Source organism: Pholcus phalangioides, unplaced genomic scaffold (assembly GCF_987345545.1).
Source record: "Pholcus phalangioides strain wild (caught in Gottingen) unplaced genomic scaffold, Ppha-v1.0 ptg000010l_1, whole genome shotgun sequence".
Classification (NCBI taxonomy): domain Eukaryota; kingdom Metazoa; phylum Arthropoda; class Arachnida; order Araneae; family Pholcidae; genus Pholcus; species Pholcus phalangioides.
Window position 1 is genome coordinate 6,269,909 of NW_028301603.1, and position 6,000 is coordinate 6,275,908.

The window sequence follows — 6,000 nt, forward strand, 5'->3', positions numbered from 1 at the left end:
ATGTTCGAAAAAATGTTCCTCATCTCACAAAAAACCTTTTGAAAAAAAAAAACATTTAAATGGAAAACATTAGCATATACACAGGGCGGTTATGAATAAAGTGACACTACTCAGACACATGTAGCGCCTATTCTGATGGAGCTGGTTCTGATGAAACCTTATATATGTAGGATATATGAACCATGGAGAAAAGAGAGATTCAATAAAAAATAGTTAATTTTTTTACCACCAGGTGAAAAAGTGGCGCTGTTTCATCGCAGCTATCTTTTTGATATGGTCCAAATAACGTAAAGAACGTACATACCAAGTTTCAATGAAACACGTCCAACACAACAGGTGCTACATAGATCGGAGTAGTGTAAATATAATTGAACTGACACTACTCAGCTTTGGGAGGGTTGATCGACTTTGTCCAAGAATATTAAAAAGACACCAACGAATAAGGCAAATATTATTTGTATTTTCATGTATTGCCTTATTCGTTGGTGTCTTCTTAATACTACTCAGCTTAATTATACTGACACTACTCGGACCTATGTACCGCCCGTTATGGTGGACGTATTTCATTGAAACTTGGTATATACGCTCTTTGGACCATGGGAGAAAGATAACTGCGATGAAAAAACGCCACTTTTTCACCTGGTGGTAAAACATTTAACTTTTTTTTTATCTTTCTTTTCCCATGGTCCATATATCCTGTATACCAAGTTTCATCAAAATACCTCCAACAGAATAGGCACTGCATATGTCTGAGTAGTGTCAGTTTATAAACTGAAGAGCCAAAAAAACTAATACTGGCATGCGTATGGAAATAAAGAGATATGGAACCAATAAGAGTACGGCGCTGCGGTCGGCAACGCCTATATAATACAACAAGTGTCTGGCTTAGTTGTTAGATCGGTTACTGCTGCTACAATGGCAGGTTATCGAGATTTAAGTGAGTTTGAACGTGGTGTTACAGTCGGCGCACGAGAGATGGGACATAGCATCTCCGAGGTAGCGATGAAATTTGGATTTTCACGTACGACCATTTCACGAGTGTATCGGGAATCCGGTAAAAAATTAAATCTACGACATCGCTGCGGCCGGAAAAAGATCATGCAAGAACGGGACCAACGAGAATCATTAAACGTGACAGACGTGCAACCCTTCCGCAAATTGCTGCAGATTTCAATGCTGGGCCATCAACAAGTGTCAGCGTGCGAACCATTCAACGAAACATCATCGATATGGGCTTTCGGAGCCGAAGGCCCACTCGTGTACCCTTGATTACTGCACGACACAAAGCTTTACGCCTCGCCTGGGCCCGACAACACCGACATTGGACTGTTGAGGACTGGAAACACGTTGCTGGTCTGACGAGTCTCGGTTCCAATTGCTTTGAGCTGATGGACGTGTACGGGTATGGAGACAACCTCATGAATCCATGGACCCTACATGTCAACAGGAGACTGCTCAAGCTGGTGGAGGCTCTGTGATGGTATGGGGCGTGTGCAGTTGGCGTGATATGGGACCCCTGATACGTCTAGATACGACTCTGACAGGTGACAGGTACGTAAGCATCCTGTCCGATGCTTACGTACCTGCACCCATTCATGTCCATTGTGCATTCAGACGGACTTGGACAATTTCAGCAGGACAATGCGACACCCCACACGTCCAGAATTGCTACAAAGTGGCTCCAGTAACACTCTTCTGCCTTTAGACACTTCCGCTGGCCACCTAAATCCCCAGACATGAACATTATTGAACATATCTGGGATGCCTTGCAACGTGCTGTTCAGAAGAGATCTCCACCGCCTCTTACTCCTACGGATTTATAGACAGCCCTGCAGGATTCATGGTGTCAATTACCTCCAGCACTACTTCAAACATTAGTCGAGTCCATGCCACGTCGTGTTACGGCACTTCTGCGGGCTCGCGCGGACCCTACACGATATTAGGCAGGTGTACCAGTTTTTTTTGGCTCTTCAGTGTATATAGCCCCCCCCCCCTCCCGCCCGTATAATGTCTGCCAGCATTTTATATTAAAATATGTTAAAAATACTTCTGGTGCAGGTAGAACAAAACTCTAACACAGTTGGACGCAGAAAAGTTTACATTACTTGAAAATTGATAAATTCGAAAAATGTGTATTTTAGAAAATTTGAGTGCACCAACCCCCTTAGAAAGGCCAAAAGAAATTGTCGTTTCGTATGATTATTTTAGGTTTTAGTTTTTTTTCTCACTTACCGTTCAACACATCCTAAAATGCATTAGTATAAATATTCCTGTGTGCCTTTGGAATCACGATAGAAATTATGAATGGATTTCATCAAAATGGAAAACGCAGGGTACAAATATAGCTTATTTCAGTTTTGCAGTTGTTTTCGGTGAATTATTCGTTATAAACATGAAATATTTTCCAAATAATTTGATTATATTCACCACAATCCATTTATCGGGTGTGTTTACGCTATTTAAAAACACATTAGCTGAAAATGTTAAAGAAATATAATCTTTTTTTTTGAACGTCCATTGGCCCCTTAAGTATTTATCAGCTTATACTTTTCGCATTCAAGCATATAATTGCCAGAATGTTTAATAAAATGATTCAGTATTTTAAGAAAATAAAAGTATGCAAAAAAAGTTAAAAATCCTATTACCCAAAATTTTCAAACTTATTATTCTTCAGAAAAATATTCTTAACAGCTACATGGTTTAGAGCGTCTGGAAGAAACGGGTATAGTTCAAGTTTAAACGATATCTCTTGTAACTAATTTGGAGATATATTACCTATCCCATAAACGCAACATGTGAAGCTCTCATATTTTCATTCTCAAAAACATTTTCCCAAAAATGATTCTTCTGCCCGGAGGATAAACATCCCCAAATCCAATCATAAACAACAGTTCAAATATATATAATAATAATCCATTTTCCTAGTAGAATATCGCGTGTGCGAGGGTGTGTTTATCTTATTATAACCTCAATTAAAGTTTTTATAATACGATTGCGGGTCGAAAAACATGGATCAACAATATAAAAATATCATAAGAAAATTTTATGAAAATAATATTAGAATATTTTCGTCACAATCCTTATTTATTTTTCCATTGATGGATCAAAAACATGCGTACGTGGGACAATAATTCGCGTAATGTGTAATTCTTTTCTGCGTTTTTTCCAGTTTTGGATTTTGGTTTTGTTACCATATCACGTATTACATGGTATTTGTTCATAGGACTATATCTGCAACCGTTGAGTTTCGAATTGGTACAAGTACTTTTATTTATTTATTTTTTTTTTTAATAAACAAATCCCAAAAACACAGACATATATACAAATACAAACATACACAAGTACAAACATAAAAACACATAAATACATACACGTTGTGACCCCCAAGGGACTTAGAAAGTCCTTCCAGCAGGTCTAAAGGGAGTTATAAACACGTATGGTTCAGACAATATCTTATTATAATGATTAGATATGTTATATTGTATTTTTATTTAAATACTTACGATTACGATATATGTTAAAATGTTAGATTACTCATTTTGAGTCATATAAAATCACGGTTATATAATTAAATTACTTATTGTAAATATCAGTTGGTACATTACAAACCATACATATAAAATACATATACCTATCTACACTTATATGCACAATCAAAACCATATACATTCCTTTATCATTTTACAATTTTTTTCTCTATCTTTTTGTGCACACGCACACACAAAATTATTTTTATATCTGATTACAAAGTGTTGTTAAAATTACTTCATAATTCATATTTTTAACAAAGTCAAATACTATATGATTTATGTTTTTTCTATTGTCAATTTGATTTTCAGTACAAAGTAAATTTGAAACTTTAGGGGCCATATAAGAAAAGCTCTTGTTATACAGTGTTTTATTAGGCTTTAGTACCTGCTATACTCTATTGTATCTACCTGTGGTTCTATTTTGATTTTTTGTTAAATATTTTTCATTTACTTGTGAAAATTTTATCATTCTATATAAGTAGTTTTGTCTTAGAGATATATTTTGGAATTGTATTTTCGTACTGCCTGTTATTATTTGAGACCTTATTCTATTATACATGCTATCTGTTTTCCGGATATTGTCATAGTATGCTCCACCCCAGACACAAATTGCGTAATTAATGATTGAATGAATCCATGCATAAAATCTTTCAAAAAATTTTCAGCGATCAAATTTTTTCATTTTATATATGCTTATTGCATATTTTCTGATGTTTTTGATTAAAATATCACAATGTGAGTTCCATTTCAGGTCATGCTATATTGTTATACACAGATAATTAAAGTCATGAACTTTTTTTACTTCTTGGCAATAGCAATCACCATTATCTTGACAGCGACAGTGATTATGTATTTTTAGATGTATTTTTTCATTGAGATTCATGTTTCTTGTTTTCATACAAATATGTTTTGTTTTTTGTGTGTCAAGTTTTAGTTAATGTTTTATTAGCCATGTTTTAATTTTTGTTAGATCATCGACTTTTTTTATTAAATCTATTGTATTTGTATCTTCTACGTAAAGCACTGCGTCATCAGCAAAGGTTATCAACTTTCCATTTAATTTCAGATTGCGTAATATACGTACTAAAAGTAGTATTGGGCCTAGTACAGATCCTTGAGGTACGCCTTTCTTCACCTCTCGAAAAGAACTAATTTCGTTCTGAATCACTAAAGCTTGGTGTCTTTTATTATAGTATGACTCAAACCATTTAAGCATGTTTCCTCTCTGACTCCTATTAAGAATAGTTTACTTGTTAATATTTCCAGATCAACGAAGTCAAATGCTCTTTTTAAATCTAAGAACACAGATATGGAATATTTATTATTATTGAACCCCATTGTTTATATACTTGGATCTAATATTTGCATTTCTATGTTTTATTTTTTTTCATAATCCATATTGATTAGAAGAGAAGAAATTTTGTCTATTTAGGAAATTTAGAAGTTGTTTTTTTAACACATTTTTCAATTATTTTTGAAAAAACCTTGAAGTATACTTATCGGTCTGTAATTTATCAAATCATTTCTATCTACGGTTTTATATATAGGATGGACAACAGAATATTTTAATTCATGATGAAAGATGCCATTCAAAATGAAATGATCAATTAAATTTTTTATTGTATTTATATGGTATTTTGAAATTATTTTCATCATTTTAGGGGTTAGTTTATTTTCCTTTAGGTCCCTTATTACTTGTTTCAATTCTTCTTGTTTTATTTCAGCACAATATATAGAGTTGGTGAATTGGTTGATACATTATTTTGTTCCATGCAGTACATGCAAAAACTATTTTGTTCATTAGTGCCTAAGTTCCTATTAATGAATTCATCACTGAAGTTGTGGGCCAAGTTCATAGGGTCTTGACATTCTGGCAGTGTAGTATGTGCAATGCTGTTCAATTACACAACGTTTTCAACTGACATGCGGCTTCTTGAAATGCCATAATTTTTTGGGGGGTCGTATACATCAAAACTTCGAAGAAATTGATTTGTTTCATACAATTCCCATGTGAGGAAAACATCCAATTAGTGAAATGTAGAACCAACTTTGAATGGTCACTTCCAAAAAGTTCTATATTTTTATATGTAATATTCATCGAGATGTTACAAATTAAAAATTAGAACGTTATGGCGACTTATCACTGTGTTGGCGCATTTGAATTTGCTTGAGAATCTCCATTTTTTGGAACTGTACGCAAATGAAATGATCTCAAAAATCGGTCGTTTTCTATGCATTTGAAAGATAAATGTTTCGCATCGTTTACTGTTTCAAATCCTTTCCATGCCTCTCGCACAAAATTATAATCAAATGATTATTCCACCTTTTCAGGACCAAGAAGTGAAATGAAAAAATCGGCAGATAAAATCAAATTGTATGAATAATCACTTGTTTCTAGCCACTGACAAGTGCGTGTTCAGGGCCAGGATGCCCTTTCAAGAGTCAGATATTATAAGAAAAATCGGTCTGT